This window comes from Apis florea, unplaced genomic scaffold (assembly GCF_048593485.1).
Source record: "Apis florea isolate Af1SG1 unplaced genomic scaffold, ASM4859348v1 contig_3496_pilon, whole genome shotgun sequence".
NCBI lineage: Eukaryota > Metazoa > Arthropoda > Insecta > Hymenoptera > Apidae > Apis > Apis florea.
Window position 1 is genome coordinate 8,986,724 of NW_028256773.1, and position 22,433 is coordinate 9,009,156.

At 45.5% G+C, this 22,433-nt stretch overlaps 2 protein-coding genes across 4 annotated transcripts in view; one reads left to right on the forward strand and one right to left on the reverse strand.

Moving 5' to 3' along the window:
• Nucleotides 1-22,433, reverse strand: part of hiw (MYC binding protein highwire) — a 173,883-nt gene that overhangs the window by 86,243 nt on the left and 65,207 nt on the right. The window lies entirely within an intron of this gene.
• Nucleotides 8,075-22,433, forward strand: part of LOC100867713 (uncharacterized) — a 69,209-nt gene continuing 54,850 nt past the window's right edge. The window contains exon 1 of the mRNA XM_086913055.1: nucleotides 8,075-8,361. The gene's annotated coding sequence lies outside the window, so the exon portion shown is untranslated. The remainder of the gene's footprint in view (nucleotides 8,362-22,433) is intronic.

Consider the following 22,433-nt stretch of genomic DNA (forward strand, 5'->3'; position numbering starts at 1 on the left):
GCATAAAAGAAAAAGATTAAAAAACGAAAGAGAGGATTACAAAGTTTACGCACGAAAATTGTAAGGATGGGTGTTGGCACAAAGGAAGAGAGAGAGAGAGAGAGAGAGGCGCCGTTTGGGTGGCCGCCGTAAGGCAGCGGAGCAAGAAGCTTTTGCTCAAACGTAGGCAAACAAGCAAGAGAAACACGACTATCCCTCCGGTTAATGGAGGCGCACTGTTTACCGGACTCACCGGCAGTAAGTCCTCTTGCGAATCCCGTTGTCATAATCACCGCTATTTGCTTGATTAGCAACGGTAATTACGCTCCGTGTGTGCACACGGGCTTACATACTCGACAATCCGCACCGTAAATTTGTACCGTCAACAACGCTGAAAATTTGCGTACCTCTGCCCTAAAAAGGCCAATTAAAATTATAATCAGATTCGCAAACTCGTTGTTACCCGTTGTTTCGCCTGTCTACGTCTTCCAGGAAGAGACATCGATCGTTTCTTCAATCGCAAAATGAAATCGAAAATCTGTTCCCATCGACACGAGCGAGAAATCGTATCGCTTTTCGATAATGCTCGTCCTGTAATCGTCGTGTACATCGTTTCCCTCCCCTCAAACTTGTCCCCGCTATTCTAAGAGTTTGCTCGACGAGTGGCCACGAGTGAATCACGTAATGAAAATTCGATCGTTTCCCTTCGAAGAAGCATCCAACGATTCTCTCTCACTCTCTCTCCTCCAGGCAGTGGCGATGGCGGTGGTGGTGGTGGTGGTGGTCGACTGGAATTGATCCACCGCAGGATTATACAGGGAAGCTGGGCGGCGGGTCGTTAACACGAGCCCTTTACCAACATCTCCTCCCACGATCCTGACACAATGCAGGCTACCTTGGCGGCGCGATCGTTTTATTAGAAACGCCACGTCAGCTTCCGTGGTAACGGAGACACCTCGGCAATAACGGCGACAGCTCGTTACAACGTTGATAAAGCGCCGCGTGCGGCTAAGCCTGTGCGACGACGACGCCACCACCACAGCGACAACCACCCACGATCGCGAGCAACAACGGGTGAAAAATATGCCGCGCCACGATCGCTCGCGTCGCGAAATCCTGAAATTCTATCATTTCCGTCCACGATTTTCGCCTTCGATTCTTCGAAAATGATACGCGCGCATCAATCCAAGTTTCCGAGAGTTAAAATTCTGACCAAACCAGGTTTGCGCCAGGATCATCTCTGCCGGGACACCAAATATTTGACATTCGGACGCTCGTACAATCTGTACTCACCCGTAGTCATTAATAAACATTTAGGGTGAATTTAATCCAACTTATCCAACATTAACGGTCGATCCATCGCTCTCTCTCGCGTTGGAGATAAAGACGGAGGTAAAGACGAACGCACAGCTACGATATTCCCTCGTATCGAAAAATTACTGCAAAAGAAAAGAAAGGAAAAGAAAGAAAAGAAAAAAAAAATAGAGATCGCGAAACGACGTAGCGTAATAATTTAAAGCGAACATTCCCCTGGCGGGGAGAAAAAGGGGAAAAAAGGGAGAGAAGGGAAAAAAGATTATTGGCCGAGGGAAAGTCGCGTGTTCTCCAACCACGAGTATTACGTTAAAGTCGCTTCTTACGTCTAAAGCCTTTTTCATGGCCGATGCATGACCCCTGGAAGAGAAGAAGTCTCTATAAGGGAACGGTGGCACGCGATCCATCTTTCATGAAACGCATACCGCGGCGTGCAAACCGTCGCGCCGCACCAATAACGACGGCTTACAGGCATAAAGCCGCCCCCCCTCTCTCTTTCTCTCTCTCTCTTTTTCACCGTTGAGGAACGGCCAGCAACGGGGTCGAAGGGGAGGCCTTACTTCGGTTCCCGAATTCCCGCGAGATTGATTCCCCAAGGTCGACTGCTGTACCGACCAACGTGCCGCTAATATTGCCAAGGAACCGCATCTATCCGAGAATAACTTCCCCCTATATTTTCTCTTCGAGTTACCCGCTCGACCGGAAGGAGGACGTCGATTGCACACGCTCGATCGTTCGAGATCTGCGAAAACCGCGTCGCGATGAATTAATCGAGAAGGAAAGGATCTCCTCTACTCTTGATCACCGAATCGGGTAATCATTCGGGAGGGGGGAGGGAAGGTAAATTTGAAGGTAATTTTGAATTTTCGAAACGAACGGGTGATTCGACGAAACCAAAGTGCGTCCGATTTTCGACAACACTGCCTAAAACGTGCCTATACGTTCGATCCAAATATGTTCCCCGATCGAAATATCGGATATTATTTTCTGGGATATATCGAAATACGGTGTAACATCGATGTAAACGCCATCGTTGTTTAAACGGGATTTTAACCGCGATGTATAAATGAAGAAATCAATCGTATTAATGTAAACCGGATGTCCGTACGCCATTCAATTTACACGGCAGAACCGATTAAACGTAAATGAAGCCACTTTAATACAGATACGCGGCATCGTATCCAACATTCATTACGAACCAATTGGAATCCGCGCGGCGACCCGATGGAATTTCGAAATTTCGTTGAAAAGTCAACCGCGTTTAGAATCCCCGATCGCGCGATATTGCCAACTCTCGACTCGCTTCCAACTTCTAATTTCCACGGTGGACCGTGCGGGAATCAACGTTTCGTTGCACGATCAAGCGGCGAACGTGTAAACGTACGTTCCTTTAAACGCGAATAAAAAAGGTCGGAACAAAAGAAAAAAAAAAAAAAAGAAGAAAAACGAGCAAAGCGATAGATTACTGGATTTTGCGAATCCGTATCTTTCGCCGTCACGATCCGCGCGCGACGATTTGTCTCTCGCGACGTCAATCGTCGATCCGCGTTCATTCGCGCCATTCTACGGAACATTTCCATAAAAATGCGCATAAAAAAAGGGGGGGGGGAGGAAGAGAAAAATGGGAAATCTGATTAATCCAACCGATGAAACGCGACGTACTTTTTTTTCTTTTTTTTTTTTTTGTGGAAAAAATCGAAATTAGATTTTCGCAGCCACGCGAAATCTAATTAACGAGTCAACGTGAAACGATAATCGCCGTTTTCGACGAAAATTTCATTCGACTATGCCGATATGATACAAAAAAAAAAAAAAAAAGGAAAAAGAAAAAAAAGAAAATACCTGGCTAGATACACGTATACGCTCGTATCATTGGTTGAAAGAAAGAATTGATGGATACGACCGATGGAAAAATAATCGCGAAATGAGAATCCCCGGGGCGGAAGTGGCGTTATCGATGAACCAGTTTCGAGGCCGGAAACGAGGACAATCGGTGCTCGGGAATTAAGATTTGTCGCTCCCTCGGGAGCGTCGCGTCGTTATTCTCCATCAAACCTGGCCGCCCGCGTTCCGCCTCCGTTTCACCATCGTCCCGCAAACGACAGGGTTACCTACGCGTTAACCTCGTTCGCTTCATTCACCCCTCCCTCGAACCTCGAATCTCGCCGATCTCAACCTCTTTTCAACCGAAATAAAATCCTAAATATTGCCCGCTCTCTCGATATACACCGCGTTATATACACCGTTCGTGGAAAACTAGCGTTCGATAAAAGAGAAATGGTTATAAATTGTCCGCGTCGTCGGCTGCACATCGACTCGGTCCCCGAATTTCGAAGAATTTCGGTGAATTGCGCGAGGGAGAAGAGGAGAGGGGTTGGAAACGGAAGGGGGGATGGCGCGATCACCGGGGAATCTGGATGAAAACAAAAATCGGGTTTGGCCGATCGCGCAGAAGGTAGAAACTCGATTTAAAGCGTGACACGCACCGGCGATAACCACCGTGGTTAACGACATTTCCCCGTTGTCGCGTCGAGCAGCGAGTAATTTGATTGCATTGGGACAGGATGTGGCGGAAGGGCAGGGTGAAAACGGAAGGGGGGCGACAAGGAAATGGGAATAACATAACATTCGCGGCTTTGATAATACGCGCGGAGAATGGGATCAAATTTTCCACCGTTTCGCCACCGTAAATGCACCGGATCAGAAGAAAACAGTTTGTTTCTCGTTCGTTCCGAAACGAGGATTCCAATAGCTTTCGAACGAACTTTTTTTGCTTTTCTTCCGTTTTCACGGCTCTCGTTTCTATCCAAAATGTTATCTTTCGCGCGATTCATCCACCAGGATTTTTATCCCGTTTCGATACGACGCGATTATTCGGTGAGTACGAGAGAGAAAATTGGAGGGATATAACTTTTCGATATAGGTAATTAACGTACTCGCCGTAATCCAAAGCAATTCCATCCAAATAAATCCCAAATCCAAATTCTACTCCTGCTCTTTTTCTCCGTCCCCGATTTCACTCTCCTCGATCTTGATTCCACTCTCCTGCTTACGGATAGCTACGAATCGAATTCTGCCAAGGGATTCAGGAGCAAGATGGAGGAAGAGCGACGCCATTCGAGCCGATGATCTCGCGCTTCGACGCGCAAAAACAAGGAGCGACTCTGATTAATCGACGCTCGGCGGCCGATAACACGCTCGAAATCCGCGCGTCCTCGCCACAAGCGTCGCGCCGACGCGTACTATCTTCAATTAAGGGAAATCAAAGTAATTGGATTCGCGTTTCGAATCGAGCGCGAACAGAGATGCCATCTGCCAAGTATACAAACTCGTATCTCTCGCTCGAACGCGCTCTATCGCGGTTCCATTCCCTCTGTGTAGCAGTAGTTCATGGTGGTTCTTTGCACAATTGCGTTGGCATCCTGCGTCGCATCATCCGTTCTTGCGCTATTTTTAAATTCGAATCTTGCGAATCTCTCTTGCGTCCTATTCAACGATACGATATATACGTACGTCGTAATTCGTGTCGTTCGTGTATTCGCGGCATTGTACGTAAATAAGTTGTAAAAGCGAACCCGTATCGCTCGCGTAATAAATCCTATTTATCGTTGACAATGAACAAAAAACGAGAGGGATCTCGTTACTCGAATAATAATAATAATAATAATAATAGTAATAATAATAATGGTAACGACGATAATAAAGGTAATCGGAATAATCGGAATGGCGAAGTTAAAACTAGCGATGACGCGAGTTCATTGATGACGACGAGAGCAGGGAATCCGTTGGAAAAGAAAAATTCCCGATGAAAAAGAATAATACGTGGCGGCGAGCCGCATCTTTGCGAACAATGCCTCGTTTCACGTTCGACTTGGCCGCAAGATGAGACACGTCGAATAACAAGGACGTTCATCGACCAAAACGCGCTTATTATTATCGGACGGATAAATAACTCGGGTATAAATACGCCAACCATTTTTACGTCTCGGGTGCCAACGGGAGGCTGTACAATCGTTCGATTAATTACGAAGAGAAAGATGCTCTCTTCGAATGGCTCGAACGCTTTCGGTATTCGAACTTGAATAAAAATAAATAAACGCGACGAGACGAGAGAGTATTTTTCTTTTTTTTTTTTTTTTTTTTTTGCCCAATTAAATCGAGTATATATACATATATATATATACATACTCTATATTCCAATATCGAAATTATAATTTCGATCCAACTTCAAAGCAAATCGGATTCTCGAATTCTGCCGATATTTCATGGTTTACGAGCAATGGTCGGTCGTAAAAGAGGATGGCGATGCGTATTCGTCTCCCACGGACGCTCTTTATCCTCTCAATTTCTTCTCTCAAATGCTCCTTCGCCCTCTCCCCAACCTATCCTCCATTTTTCTCTTTCTCGGGGTATACGTCCAGAAGCCACTCGCTCGGCTGGAACAACCGACAACGAGATTAAGACGAGTTCTCGATAGCCGATCGGTTATCCGGATTTTCATCCTCGAAAATTTCATCCTCGGTTCGCCGTCCGGGCTAATTCTCGATAAGGGTCGCTACGATCGTATCGACCAGTCGTCGAAACGTATCTCCTCTCTATTCGCATCCCTCGGCCAAGAATTCTTTCCGCTCCTCCTTCGGAAAGGAAACGAGAGAAGAGGGATGTTTCTTCGCTTCGCGATATTTATGAAAATGTGTTATATCGAGAGAGTAATTAATCAATTAATTACGATCGACCAGAAGAATCGATCGATAACTCGACGATGAATCCTCGCCTATTTTTACGTCACGTTCGAATTCAGAAATATTCAGAAAGTTAAAGTTTCACACTGGTTTTATCGTTGTTCCGAGGATCGGTTTGACAAATTACAGGGAGAGAGTTTGAGCAAAGACGGGGAAGATGGACGATTCGTGTAGAAAAATGCGGTTACTTTGTTTCGCGGTTGAACCCATTCTACGTTCCTGCCTCTCGTTCCTTCCCGATGAACTGGCCGGAAACCAGGTCGCGATTAAAATTCTAAAGCGAGCTGGCAGAGACAAGTACAATTTAGTCTAATTGTCGGAGACAAGTATGATAAGTGACACAGTGTTATACAACAAGTCGGATTCTAGAACGATCCTCAACCCGCGTTCCGACCACAAGAGAAATAATATTTTACGAACCTTCGATCGTATCCCTATTTTCTTTCCTTTCTCTTTCTTTTTATTAGAAATACCGATTATTTCGTTCGCACGAATCTAATCTTATTCGCGTACCAGGATGCGAACAGGTTGTTCTTTGAATAATAAAACGTATCACCGTAAACCGACGTCTTTTTAAACCGACGTTGCGCGATCTGTCATTGTTCGGCGAGCGAATTCTACACCTCTACGCGCCAAGATTACCCGTCCTTTCCCCTCGCGTTTCCGCTCCGGATGAATTTCATCCTCGCGAAATCCGGTAACGCGTGGCTCCGCCACCTTAAGAAAACGCCTCGAGAATCAGCTTTCTCCCGCGTACCGCGTAATACACGGTGGTTTCGGTTTCATACCGCGCTCCTTCTCAAACTCTTCTCGACGGGTCGACGGCCGGTGTGTGCGCGGGGTCGTCCACCCATGTCGCTTCAATTCCCAATCGCCCTTTCTTTCCTCTCTCCTTTCCTTTTCAATCTCCGAATCTTCACCATCTATTTTCGATCCACGGACCTTGAAAGTCTAATAAGAATCCATTCTCCAATCCCCCTTTCTCCAACCCTTTTTCCTTACCCTTTTCTTTTTACATCGAACGTCGTTCAACGGGTCGAAACATTCGTTGAATTCGAGGCAACCAAGTGGATAGTTTCGAGGAGGGGCGGAAAGTAGCGGTCCGCGGAAAATTGATATGTATCTCTGTATGTCGCATTATACAGCTTTTGTTATCGCGACGCATCGTTGGATAATTCGCGTCGTAATTCAGCCAGCCGGGCCGAGTGGTGCTCTCCTCTCATCTTCGTAAATCTCCCCGCTTCGGAAAGATGTTATCGCCGAGTAATTTAATTTATCCCGGGAAACGAGCGCGCCTTCGCGATGTATGCGCGCTTCTCGAGCTCGAAAACCTTTTCACGAAACGTAGAAACATGCGATGTTTATGTTTTCAATTAGAACAATAGGAGAGAGAGAGAATAGGTTCCAGAGATTAAAAATCAGGCTCAGGTTAATCAAAAGGGCTAAGATCATTCGGCGTATTTTAAGCGGTTAACTTGCGAGCGTAATCTATTACGCGTAAAACCTCTCTCAGCTCTTGGAGAAAATTTCTTATCTAAACGGTCCAGCTACTTTCCTCCGATCTATTAAAGTCCAAACCGCGCAAAAATTTTATCTCTATTCAAACTTTTCGAATATCCGTTATTCCGGAGTTAAAAAGTATTATTATTATTATTTAATATCATCATTTAAACGTATCCAAGAGAAGAACGGATTTCTCGTGGATTTCCTGCAAATTAATAAAAATATTCTCTCCTTCTTCTCAATTTTCTCTGGAGAGAGAGAGAGAGAGAGAGAGAGAGAGAGAGAGAGAGAGAGAGAGAGAGAGAGAGAGAGAGAGAGAGAGAGAGAGAGAGAGAAAGGAAAGCACAGAGGAGACACGTTCTCGAGATGAGAGATACCAGAGACACTTTCGAGCGAATCGAGCGGCGAGTACGGTCGATCGCTCACTCGCGGGATGAGCTCGCGATTGTGAGCAAGCCTTAAGGCCCGTTCCTCGCCGCGAAACCATGGCGGGGATGGCCCTCGTCCGGTTCTCCAACCTACGAGAGACCAGGTTTGCCAGTGGCGGCGATGCGTTTGCGGCGTCTGCTTCTGCGCATCGTCCCGATCGTTCCCTTCTCCCGGCCCCCGCCCGTCCGAATCGGTAAATTTCCAGTGTTTTTCCAAGTTTCTTTTTATCGGGGACGAAAGGAAAGAGAGTGAAACGCTGTTGCGTGTACGGTTTGGCTGGCGCGCGAATCTGTCGATGGCCAAAGTTGAAGTCGAACGAACGCGAGGTGTGCCATTCTGTTTCGCAGAGAACAGGGAGGATCCGATGGGTGGAATCGGAGCATCAATCGGAACGGTGAGTGGTCGTTTCTTTCCGATCCGTGGTGGTCTTAACGACGCCGGATCGAAACTCGATTTTACCACGATCTCGAAAGAGAATCCTTTCTTTCGCGGAAAGAATAGCGTCGCGTCCCCATCCTTGCTTTTCGAGGAGATTATTATGAAGTCGCGTTTATTTTACGGTGACGCGAGGGCAACGCTATTTCGGTGAAACGACGCTTCTCCGGTTATTAGAACGAATCGTAGGATTTTCCAGAGAAACCGTTTTTCTTAGCAGAGTTGCGGGATTTACGAGAGAGTTTTCAGAAGCGACGAGTCAAGAGTTAAGAGTTTCGCGGTATTCTCGTATCCCGTGAACGCGATTACTTTCGAACGTTCGTTTCGAATTATATTACATCTTTTTTCCCCGTTTTTTCACGATTCTCTTTTTTTTTTTCTCATAATTCTCGCGCAAATTGTCGAAAAGCTACTTATTATTCGACAAGTCGAATCGCATATCGATATCGTTCGAATCGTTGCAAGTGAAATAACGAAAAATTTTCGAGCGTTCTAAAAAAAAAAAGAAAAAAAAAGAAAAACACCATTAAACTTTTCGATTCGCGATAGCGTAAAAAAAAAAAAAAAAAAAAAAAATTGAAGATGAAAGAATTTTTTGTTTTTTTCGAACTAAAATTAACTGTTTCCAAAGTTAGTGGAAATGGAAATTCGTCAAAAAAATTTTTACGCAATGACAGCTTTCGCGCGTTTAAATTGAATATCGCATTTTATTACGTATAAATTTCATGAAAAAACGAATACTTTCGTTTATTTATGTTGTTTATTCGCCTATATTTTATTTAAAACTTTGTTTGCATTTATTACATTACATTTTATTTATTTATTTCTATATTTTTTTGTAAAAAAAAATTCCATATTCAATCGAACGTCGAAGAAACATCCTCTTTGCGAAATATCGTATACGACGGTATGCTATTTCGTTATTTCGGCGACACGTGTTTCGCTCCATAATTCGCCACGCCAATTACTCGTACGTAATATCCAACAACGAGAAACAACCGACATTACGATATCACAATTCTAAACGACAAAAGCGGGGAAAAAAAGAACGATCGAATCGTTTCTAAAAAAGAGAAAAAAAAAAAAAAGAAGAAAAAACGAAAGACAAACGTCTTGGTTCTTCGTTATCGACCATTTTGCTGGGAACACGATTTCTATAGATCGGCAGTCGATTTTCCCCGTATCAACTCGTGCGTGGGCCCCGCCAGTTCTCCAACGAGCTGTGTCGCCCGCTCTTTTATCGCGTTGCTGATTTATCGGGGTGCGCCCCGTCACGCGTGCACACGTGCGTCTATTAATAGAAACCTGGGACCACCGTGATCTTTTCGAGGCGGTTGGACAACTCGCGTCACCCTTAACGAACCGACCCATCCGCCGATAAAACCGAAAACGTATCGTTTCCTCCATCGTCCCAGCCACGAATCCCAAACCGCAAATTCGCATATGTCCTTCGATCCAACGCGTTTCCATCGAATTTTTTACGATTTCACTTCGACGATTTACTTCGATATCGAACTGAAACGCGTTTTTTGGAACGTGTCTCGAATTTCCCAACGTGAGTGAAATGCAGACATTGACGATGCACGATCTTTCGGTAAATTGTTATTACGAAGCAACGCGATATCGAACAGTAACGGAGATCGCGTATTTTTGCTAATCTAATCATTCATATCGTAGGGGAACATCCTGCAAAGCGTCCTAATAATTCATCTTTTTTATCAAATTCGCGTCATCCACTCCTCGTCATCCATTACAATCTTCGTTCGCAAGAAACTTCCTAAGTCGGATAACCATCGTTATCATCCTCTTTCCTCTTCCCTCTTCTTCATTTTCTCTTTCGCCATTTTAATTCTCGGTTAATTTTTCCCCTTCGAAATCTTAATTTAAAACGATGCAAATATAACGACCGTTACCTCCGCACACTCGATAAAAATCTATGATCGACGCTGCGATCGATCTCCTCCTAGTCCAAGTTAACCAAGTAACTCGTACCAATAGCTACTACTTTTTTCCATCCTTTCCATCCGTTTTCCTTCTTCTTCTTCTTCCTTTTTCTCTCTCGCGTTCTTCCCTCCTCTATCCGTTTTAATCGAGATTGGAACGATTTTAATCCGCGAGAATATATCGGGGCCGCCGCGTGTGGATGAACCGAACCGATTTTCAAAAACTCGCATCGATCGAGGATGGAGGACATTTGACGGATGAAGATCGCCAAGTCGCGAAATATGGCACCTCGCTACTCTCCTCCCCTCTCCGCAAATTCTTTCGCTGGACTTTGGATTTCACGAGAGAGAACGCGTTTCGTACGCGCGAACAACCGCTCCCATTCACTCGCTAATCGCCGATCCAGGCTAAATTGAATCCACCGCGCATAATCCCCTCCTCCCCATCTTCGTTGAAAATTAGAGAAGGGAATTGGATCGGAATTTTTCCGCGGTGTCGCAATGCGCGCAAAAATTAACCGATCAATGTTATTAAAGCTGTACATGTGAAATTTCCCTATATATATATAGAAATAAATAAATTTTCTTTCTCTCGAGAAAGAATTCGCGATTGCAACGCTCGTAGTTATTATTAAAATGGGGGGGGAGGAGGAGGAGGAGGGAATGAAAAGAAACTGCGCGCTATCCAAGAGTTGAAGTGGAAAGTAGAAGAAGTCCTTTGATCGCCGAACGACCAAGTTAACTTATCTTTCGTGGCAACTCTTTGAAATTTAACGATAACGTTAAAACGAAACTTCTCTCTTTAAAAAACTCGCTACGAGTATTTTCTAACTAACTCGTAACTTATATATATATATAAAAATGAAATTACGAAAAAAGCAAGAAAGAAGACAATGGTCGAAGCGATACAAAGAGGATCGAAGAAAGTGGATCGAGATCGAGACCAAGACGAAAGAGAAGAGGCGATCGTGACTCGTATTTAAAGTGGAATCGACGCGGCTGCCAGTCCCGATGTCGGCTCCAGGCCGGCCGGAATAAACGTCGCTGCGACGTAACCGCCGATATTTCCCGTCCGAGCCTATCGGCTCGCCGGGAGACGACTTAATAGAACGATGCCGGGCCACCCTCTTAATGGAATATCGCATAAAACCGCGGGTGGCATTAAACCCCTCGTGGCCAGGCTTGAACGAGCAAAAAGCCAGCTTCCTCCCTTCGATGTATAGTTATCGACCACCGAGAATAATCGGAGGGGCCGTTGCCCCTGCAAAACAAAACCGTCCCGCCCGCGAAAAATTCCCGCCCAAATATCCCAACAGTAGCGCTGTGTTCGAATTATCCATTGGATAGGAGAGGGAAAATGCTCGTCGTCAAACGGTTGGGCAGGTTAATGAGTCGGTGAAATAATAAAAGGTGAGTATATACGAAATAATCAGTCGTATCCTCGACCGGCGACGGGTCGATATGCATCCATCTCGCAAGCTTAACGATCCGCCAACACATCCCCTCGATCAAATATCCTCGGTTCAATTGAACGATAATTAATCAGAGTTGGAGAGGCTCGAGGGGATGCTCGCCTCGGTCGATGCACTCGATTTCGTTCGATCAGCAAGGATCCTTTTCTTAGGCTTGGCTTGCATGGATTCTTTCGTCACCGTCTCTCATATCGCAAAAGCAAGCAAAGGATCGTGTCGTTTCCTCTCCAATTTCCACAATTGTCGAGATGACTTACGACAAGTCGATCCGATTATGTTAATGAAAATGAGGCGAGGGGTGGCGATCGTGAGTTTGGCAGCTCTCGAAATTCCTGCGCGTTCAACTCTCCTCCGCGGGTCGAGTTTCGAAGCGAGCAGCTTCGAACGAACACGAGAAGCGTGTGGAGGAGGTCGCGTGCCGATGGATCTAATTAGCAATCGGGCCGATGGGTTAGAACAGGGTTGAGAGGGGAGGGGGAACGTGGCGTAAAACGTGTCTGCGCGGCCCCCATTGTCCCCGACCCGTTCCAATTATACGTTGAAATTGCGGTTCGATTCGAATGCGATGGCGGTGTTCGCGATCGTGGAGGAGCTCGTTCGACTCGTGGATCGGAGATCGACACCTTTGTTTCACGCTCCGACAAAGTTCGATCGTCGTCGCTGTAGTCGAGTCTTCCAAACAGGCTTAGGAGACCGTGCAAATTCTCCCCGCTTTTTATTCTCTCTCTCTCTCTCTCTCTCTCTCTCTCTCTCTCTTCCCTCTCACTCGCTCGCCAGAGAGCGGTTGATCGTCGTTAATTAATCTCGGTCGTGGAATCTCTCGGACCGAGAGAGAGACCGAGTCACGGCAGCATTGTTCTTCGAGCTTATTAACGATCGACGATCGATCGACGAACGTCGTCGGATGTGGAAAAACGTGGCGAAACGGATTCATGAATCGGTGAATTGCGATTTGTACCACTCAGTGACGGGAAGTTGGAGAGGAAAAAAAAGTTAAATCGAGCAAATTACTTAAACTTATTATAAATTCGAGCGTTCGAAACAAGAGACGGAGGAGCGAACGTCGGTCTTAATTTAAAAAAACAGACAACTCGCGAACAAAACAACGTAGATAAAATCAACAGTCGTTGCATGCGGCTCTCGAGAATGAAGAGTCACCTACAAACTCGCGTGACCGGAATTATTCAATGCACCTCGAGATATATATATATATGTATATACATATATAAGGCTCGAGACGCTTCACGCGAATTAACATTTTTTTCTTCGATGCATATGGACAGTGTTGTTGTTGTTGTTTTTTTTTTTTTCCTTCTCTTTTGCTTAATCGAGTGGAAACGTAGCGGAAATGAATACTCGGAACGTGGAACAATTGGCGAATTCGCGAACGCTTGGTGGCGATCGATATCGTTCGACGAGATAAGAAAGCGGCAATTCGATTATACGATCGATCAGAGGATGGAGAAACTCGAACGGTTAATCGTCGGTTCGCCCATTCTAGCCTTCCTGCCGCCACGTTTCTTCTCTCTCTCTCTCTCTCTCTCTCTCTCCAGTTTTTCTCATTCGACGAGGCGAGCGAAGACGGATTAAGGGATCTCGCACGGGCGAATTCGTTTATTTCCGATAACCGAGCACCAGGGAAGAATTTATGACCGCTAAGGACGAGTCGTTTCCAAGTTTATCCACGTCGTCCGGCGAACCAGCCGCCACCCTTCGCGCTGAAAACGTGCCTGAAATTTCCCCCTAGCTCGCGAACCTCCTCTTTTTCATTTCTACCGTCGCGATCGCCAACTGAAAACCTGACAATCCAAAGATATAGCGGAGAAAAATGTGGATTGAAATTCTTCTTTTCCCTTTTCTTTTCTCTCTCTCTCTCTCTCTCTTTTTCCCTCTACCTAGAATAAAATATCATCGTATCGAGTGCTCGATCGAACTCGGTATCGAAATACACGATCTCTGAAATAGTTTTACGCGACATCTCGTGTATTTTGTTCGAATTCCGATATCGCCATTTGCCATTTCCGGAGGGGAAATCAGGTGTGGCGAGAATTGGGAGGAAACCGGTACGAGATTAATTCGGACGAATTAATAGGAATCGCGGTTTACGCGATGCTGTTACGCTCGATACACGCGATAGCGATCGTAAAGGGAAATCGAAGTGAAGATGTAAACGGAGACGACAAATGGAGACACGTTTCTTCTTACTTTTCACGACCGATTTTTATCGCTCTCACGGCCGCCGTAAAATCGCCGACGGCCGAGCATTCCATCCCCGATGGAAGTCGATATGGACGGGGTTATCCGCAGCGTCGTCCACGGATAGGAAGGATAAAAATTAACCGAGCCATTCCCCTCTTCTCGATCGAACATCCGGTCACCGCCAAACGTTCCAACCAGATTTGTAAAATAACGAACGTTTTACATATATATATTTTACATGTATAAAATAACGTGACGACAATTCGAGATAAGATCCCTTATCTGCTTCGTTCGGCAGGATCGAACACGCAATTCTCGCGAAAACTAATCGTCGAAACGATCGTTCGCCACCATCCGGAGCTTTCCTCCGAGATTTTATCGACGTCGTTCCGTTTCCTTCCAATTGCTCGCCGATTCGATCGCGTCGCAACGGGAGAGATTGAAAGTTATAAAAAAAAAAAAAAAGAAGGGAAACACAGAGAGACACGGGAGAGGAAATACACGTACACAATGTCTCGCTAGCTTGGCAAATAAGTTAAGAATAATAGATTTGCCCGATCGAGCAAGCACTCGGCCCCGCTTTTATTGACCGTACACTCCGATTATCTCGTAATATCGCTTCGTTAATATCGTTCGTTCGTTACCAACCGATCCACGCATCACCGATATTTCCTATTCCGCCGCGCTAAAATTAAAACGAATAAATCGCGAATAGAGAGTACGATCGCTCTACGCGTTATCATCCTGAAATTCCTCGCAATTTTGTTCGCGACCGTCCAAATAAATTCGACGAAATAACGAATAAAGCGTAGATCGAAAGCGAAAAGCGTAAATCGGAGGGAGGGGGAAGAAAATTCAAGGTGACGCGTTATTTCGTCCGACTTATATACACGGGAAATGTGAAAAAAGAAAAGTGGGTGGATATCGTTGGAAATTTATCGTCAAACAGGGCCGCATTATCCTAGGATGTAGCCAGCCCCCGGGGACGTCCGTTTAATATCGCTGCATCTGTTTGACGATAAAATATTGAAAGTCGGTGGGTGGGGATCGACGTTACACACGTATATAATATATATATATATATATGTATCTTCAATCGTTTCTTCAGGAGCAACAGTCCGTTTTCAGGAGCGACTTTTCCTCGAGAAGAAAGAGAGAGAAGGTTCGATTTCGTGGATATGATCCCACGTCCGCCACAACGAGAAATACGCTCGTTAATCCTCGAGTATTCCAGACCTTTTTCTCGAACTAGGACAAGTGGGACCGAGACTCCGTTTGATTCTCGTCGAATTCGCGAATTGTCGTTCACTATTCGAGAAGAAATATTCTTCTTTCTTTTTTCTCTTCGTGGAAGAAAAATAAACAGGGAGGGGTGAGTGGTTGACAGTTTCTAGTAGACGATTCCAGACCGATCGATCGATCGAAGCTTTGTTTCGTTGAGTCTCGATTAAAATTAATTAGAATAATAGTTGTCCATGTTCGTTCGTTCGATATCCATTCAATAATCTACGCGTGTCCAAAATATTCCCCCTCTCGTATAAATTAGTAGTGTCCAGTCGTCGAATAATTTCTCGCGACAAATTTTCATTTTTTCCCGTTCTTCCTTTTTCATTTCGACTCTCTTTCAACTCCGCGTGGAACGAGAATGAACGGCCACAACGATACGATTCCGTTGGACAAAGCTTCACGCGTCTCTTTCCGAGATGCTGCCACGTACGAAAAAGTAGGAGAAAAGAGGGATAATTAAAGAGGGCGGGGCGGGAAAACTGGACGGTGGCCATCGGCGGTCTGAGGAGGCTCGCGCCGAAAAATTCGGGAAGGCGCGCGACGGGCGGAATACGAAAAAGCGGCGCGATCGCACGTGCTCGTCCAACCCTGCCAACCGAATTTGCATTTCCGGATCCGGAAAAATCGAGACCCGACGAAACTTGGGGGTCTTGGAACTCGGTTCCAAGCCGAGGAACAACAAGGGGGAAAGGAGAGGAGAAAGGAGGCTCGCTCCTTGGGACGGACACGATCTTTGCCCCGACCAGTCTAACGAGGGGACAGCTTTGAAATCGGCGAGTCCATCCACGACGGATTCTCTGCAACGACTCGACGTCGAGGAACGTGTTCTTCCTCTTCCTCCAGGCTCGCACCTGGCTGAGTAATAGATTGAGGGATAGATAAAAAGGGTAGCAGCCTCGTTTCTTCGCTAGCTGGAGAAAAAAAGATACGAAACATTGGGTGAATGATGCGTAGCCGAGGGAATGGGCGATTTAAATCTCATAAATGCATCGGCCGTTTGTCCCCGGAGGACATGGGATCGTTTTGTCAGATTCTACGCGTCGCGATACGCGAGAGAAATCACCTCCCCTATTTTTCTCTTCGTGACGGCGAGAAGAAGAAAACTCGCTCGAAGGGAACTCGAGAAAAATGAACCGTTTCGTGGCGCGGCGGCAATTTTCCAAACTTTTCACCCCGAAACTCGAGCGAAAGAATTAATCGGCGAGTTGTGTAACTCGCGAGGCGACAACGCGCGAGCGCGACTCGGCGGTAATTTTTTTCTTTTTTCGCGAACGAATTTTAATTCGCCGGCTGCGATTCGATATCGAGGGAGAAGAAAAGGTGGCTCGCGCGACACGACAAAAGTTGAGATCGAGCGGGCGATCTCGTGACAGATAAACACCGCAATTTAATACAATTCCGTTTCATTACATGCTGTTATAACCCTAGTTACATCTAACTTTTACCTTACGTTCGCCGAGTACGAAACGTCCCGCCTTCGTTTCTCTCTTTTTCTCTCGTCCTTTCAATTTCTGCCCGTTGGAGAAAAAAATCAGACGGCGAAAAGTTGGGATCGGTAACGCGATTGAGAAGGGAAGAAAGAACGAACTCGTTGAATCTCTCGTTGGGAAGAGCGGGACGGTTCGTTCCAAACAGAAAGAAAGCACTTTTTGCTCGAAACAAGCATCGATCTCTGTCGCGAATAATAATAGTATGAAAAAAGAATACGATAAAAAAAGGACGAATCTTTCGTTTTACCCGGTAATATCGGATATATCGAGGCGCGTGGCTGAGGCAATCCTTTCCGATCAGAAAAGATTCGTCGTTATCAACGCGAGAAAGATAATCAGCGGCCGTTTACGCCTCACGATTCTTACTGAAAAAAAAAAAAAAAATTGACGATAAAAACACGAAATATCGACGCCACGTTTCCAGAGAAAGATACTCCAAAGATCGCTCCAAATATCTTGTGCCTACATCGACTACATGGTCGGCCGTAACAGCGAAAGGGTTAATTACTGCGAACGTGTCCACGAAGCGAACGCTCCGATGCGAACGCTCCAAGTTTTTCTTTTCCCTTTCTTTGCCTCGCGCTCCTTTTGTTCCTGTTCGCCTCGCTTTTCGAACGAGATTCTCCTCGAGATGCGAAGGATCGTGATAACTTTGACCAACGGGGAAAAGATCTGGTTGGCGGTGATGGGTGGATGGGAAGGAAATTTTCGATCGAGTGTGAAAAGTGTGGGAGAGAATGGCGAAAGGGGATGAAAGAAAAGGCAAGTTTGGACGAGAGAGAAAGAGAGAGAGAGAAGTAAAAGGGCGTTGTACTTTCGTTCTGATTAAATGCTGGGAAGAACTTTGAATAATTAAGCTCTCCCGAACGGCGACGATGAGCGAGGCGAACTTCCGCCTCGTGGTTGCGTTAAACTTCCGATACGATAATTGTTGCGAAATTACATTGGCTGAATAGTCGTTAACGCTCGAATTTAACGGAAAACAATCGGGGAGACGTGGTGGATTCGCGTACGAATACGATATTTTAATCTAAAAAAAAAAAAAAAAAAAAAAAAGAAAGAAAGAAACGATCGAACAATACTCTCTCGAGAAATATCTTCAATTCTCAAATTTATTATTACCTTTCAGAACGTTTCGAATCGACACGTAAGTTCTCTTTCCACGTTTCCTCGCTCGCGCAAAAGCAAAAGAGCGTAAAAGAGCGGAGAAAAATGTTTAACAGAAGGTATCGAATAACATCGGTGTCTCGTTTTCTCGGTAGATTGTCAGTTCGCGCGCGCGAAAACTATTGGCGAGCTGGTCTCGGGTCGCGCGCGACAACGAGGTCGACGTCGTAGCTCGCGTGGAAACGAGTTTGCCTCGCGGAGTGAGAGAGAGAGAGAGAGAGAGAAGATCGTTTGACCCGAAAGAGAAGCGGGTCGACGATGCGCCCGAGCCGCTGGCTGGAGAATGGAAATGAACCATTCATTCGGTAGTAGTCGTTTCGAAGAGGGGAAAAAAAAAAAAAAAAAAAAAAGAAAAAGGGAAGAGAAACGGAAAGGAGGGTAACAAAAAACAAAGAAAAAAGAAGAAAAAAAGAGGAAATTCGAGACATGGGACGAAGTTGTCGGGTTTGTCAATTTCGCGCGACCAAATCCCATTTTTCTCTCTTTTTTTTTTTTTTTTTTTTTTTTCCGTTACTACGCGAGCCACGCGTTGATGAAACGCGATGCGACGAACGCGCGCATTGTGCCGACAGATCTCCCGCTCGAGTTAAAAGTTGCGCGCGAAGCAAGCGGAAAAAAGCTAGAAAAATTGTTCCGAAGAAGAAGAAGAAGAAATTAACCGTGGAATAATGATAAAGAAAAAAAAAAAAAAAGGAAAAGAGGAAGAGAGATCTCCGGTGACGGAGACAGAGTGAAGGCGATAAAACGCGGGGGAGGGGAAAAAGAAGGGAATTGGTATCGGCGGTGAAGGGAATAAGAGAATAGGGAGAATCTGTTCCCACCGTGTTTCGCGCCACGCGACGGGGGCCTCGTATAAATGGTTTAATTTCCTTATTCAGACGGCAAACCACTCGGTACGCCGCGACCAGCATACCGATGAAACAACGACGAGGGACGACGATCAAGAGGGGTCGAGAGACGTTTACGGGCGAACAGCCCTCGTCGAAAGAGCGCTCCAAACTTCCGCCGGGTCACCCTTTTCCCCTCGTCCTCCTTGTTAGCGGGACCCCGAAGAAAGAACTCGCGCCAATTGTCCGTCGTTACGTCCTTCCTCCAAATTATCTATCTCTCCCATCGATCTCCATCTTCGAAAAATCGAAATCGAGATCATTCGTGGTATCGTCGATTCGAGATAAACGACGAAACGATAGCGATTAATCGGCGGGAAACGAGAAAATTCAACGCGAACAGCGCGCAACAAACGCGGTAACAAGGTGGACAAACGGGAGAGGAGAGAGAGAGAGAGGCTTGTCCCCCGATACGAAATTCCGCAGCATCTACGAATACAAACTAAGCAGAACGCGGGAGTTACTTGACAGAGAGGGGTTGTCCGCTATCTCGGTTCGTTAACGTTAATTAAGGGTAGACGTCGATAAAGGGAAGTCGTTACGTACACGTGTGTGTGTGTACGTATACATATATATATATATCGATCGTGGCCGGTAACCACGTCGACGTCGATGGTTTATCATTGATTAACGGATAAACAAAACGTGTGTCGCATACGCCGCGTCAGTGTTCGCGTACGTCTAATGACGTATTAACTCCGACGTTGAAGGGAGATGGAACACGAGGAGGGGCTTTGATTTTCTGGCTTCGAGGATGGGAAAGAGCATGGAGAGGATTTTGTTGCGGGATTCGGTGCATTTCGAAGAGCACGCGTATTGCTCGATTCAAGGCTGGAAATCGAATCCGTTTGGCAACGCGCGTGAAACGAAACGGGTGGTTAAACGATGTTCGAGCGGCGAACAAACCGCGTCGAATAATCGTTAGTTTCGAGAAACTGAGGTGGCGGGTCGTCGTCGTCGTCGTCGTCCACGATCAAAGATTTCGTCGAGCGGAGGAAGGAGAAATCGGCTATTCTCTTTTAATCGATGCACGGCACGGGACGGTGTTTACCCGGGGCGCTAATCGTATGAACGATCAAATATTTGCGAACCGGTTGCCGGGTACGTTGCTGCGTGGTCGAGAGTTGGCTAGTCGAAGGAAATTAAAAGTAAATTGAAATCGGTCGGTATCGATTAAGCGAGCGAAAAAGAGCGAGAGAGGTTGGATTAAATTTCGGCGAGCCGCGAGCTATTCGCCGATCCCACGTTAGAATTTCATAAATCGCGCGATTGCGTTAGAGTTCAAAGGCTGTCGTCGAGCGGCGATCTGTCATCGTTTAACGTCCTATCGTCGATTCCATCTGATCGTTTTATATATATATATATATGTATATACATATCGGATGAATTATAAATTTTTACCGACGAATCGAACAATTCTCTTTTATCGCTTCTCGAGTAACCGATATCAATTTTCATTCGTTTTTAAATATAGTCTCGGTCGCGGAACGAAAATGACGGATCGAAACGAAAAGTATATCGTAATGGTCCAACAGCACGGGAGGGGAGGGAGGGGAGGGGGAATAAAACGCGATAACTCGCGTGTTTTATACGAGGGGAACCATTTTAAAATCCAATACATCTATCGCCAACCAATCGACTCGGGAGATTACGAGTACCAGAGAGATACTTTTCATTTAGTTTCCAAGGATCGAACCGTATCACTTTTTTCGATTAAAAAAAAAAAAAAAAAAAAATATCGATCGTCGGCCCGATCCGTTTTACATCAAAAACCTGCCGCTCGATTTATCGCGTATCCTCGGGAATGATTCGGTCGGATATCTGTGAAACGCGTTCCAAACACGCGTTTAATCTCTAATTAAAATAACCTTTCCTCTCATAGCCGGGGAACGAGCGCGTTTGATCGAGGGCGTGAAAATTCGCGCGAAAATCGCCAAGTTTTCGAATTCGATTCGAAGATGAACGGCCGATCTGTTCCCTTCCCTTGGTGCGAAACGGTCGATCGATTCCCCGATCAAATTAGTTTAATTGCGTTCCCGTGGAGGCGAGGCCGTTCCACCACCTTTCGCTAAAAACATGATTACATTCCCTGTAATGCACGCGTCGCGTTTAACGTTGAAACGCTTATGCGAGGAAATTGCGCCCACGCCCGCCTTCTCCCTTCCCATCCCTTCTCGCGGAAGAACATCGTGCCCGAAATGTAATTGCGCCCCAATACCTCCATTCCACCTCGCTTGGACCGCGAGAATAAATACGCGGTGTGGAAAATGCGGAAATTCGTTTCGCCCATTAAATCCCCGTTTTTTTCCCCGCGTTCATCGATTGTTCTTCAACGTTCGTTGAGAAAATTCTCTCTCTCTCCTCAATATTTTTCTTTCGCGCTTCTTTCCTACCGAAAATCAACCTGCCAACCGTCTCCGTTCTCCGGCCAAAAATGTCAATGCCGCGTTACTGGAAAAAAGAAAAAAAAAATAAATAAAATAAAATACGCGTGAAAATTAAAAAAGTAATTTCCATTCATGGTAAATTTGCCCATCTCGTTTAAATAATAATATCGTTTATTTGTTGTATTGGTATTTTTTGCAAAAATCTAAACGTTACGCGATCCATACGTAAAAATAAAATGACGAAATATATTTTTGTCGAATGTGCATCCGCGGATAGAAAGAAAAATCATATCGACAAAGGTAGAGGCCCGGCGGATGCATCTCAAATAACCGGCTCCGGTAAAGGACTCTCCCCTCCCGCCGCCGATAGATTCGTGCATCGAAAAAACAAAGATATAAAAATAGCCGAGTGACGAATGTTCGGCAAACCCCGTGTCGTTTCCCATTTTCGCGTATATATCGAAAAGCGGGAGGAAAATAGATCTCCATATTTTTCTGTGGTACAACGCGCATGGATAGATCGACAGATTGATAGACATTTCATCCAGCTTTTACCAGCCGATTGTCATCTGGTTCCGATTTTTTTTTCCCTTTTTTTTTTTTCCTTTCTTTCTTTCTTTCTTTTTTCCCCCCTTCTTTCCGCCCTCCCCTCGTTTCCGATCTCGCAAACCGGACACTGCTCCATTTTTTTACAGGTTTCTTTTTTTTCTTCTTCCTTCGCGCGACAGAAGTCTAGACAGACGATCGAGATAAAGACTATCGTCGATAATCGTCGAATCTATCGACTCTATCGAAAGCGCAACACCAGCGACACGGGATTATTATTTATCATCCTCTCGTTTATTACTGTTTTATTATTACTTTTTATAGCGAGAACGAAAACAAATTTTATTTATTCTCTCTCTCTCTCTCTCTCTCTCTCTCTTGTCCCCTACCTGTCAGTCTCAGGAAGATAGAAATGCGAAACGCACATATCCGTACGAACGTGGCCAATGATTGATTCATGCGCACTGCGTACGACCAGTTGTGTTACGCTGCTCGCGTAATCGTGGGAAATCGTACGAGCAATTTTATCCCGTCGAAATAATAATAATAGAATTAATTACAAATGACAAACATTTGAAAAAGGGAAAGATCGCGTTTCTTTATTACGCGAAAGGGAGGGGGGGGGGGGAGAAAGAGGAAAAACGATTACAGGT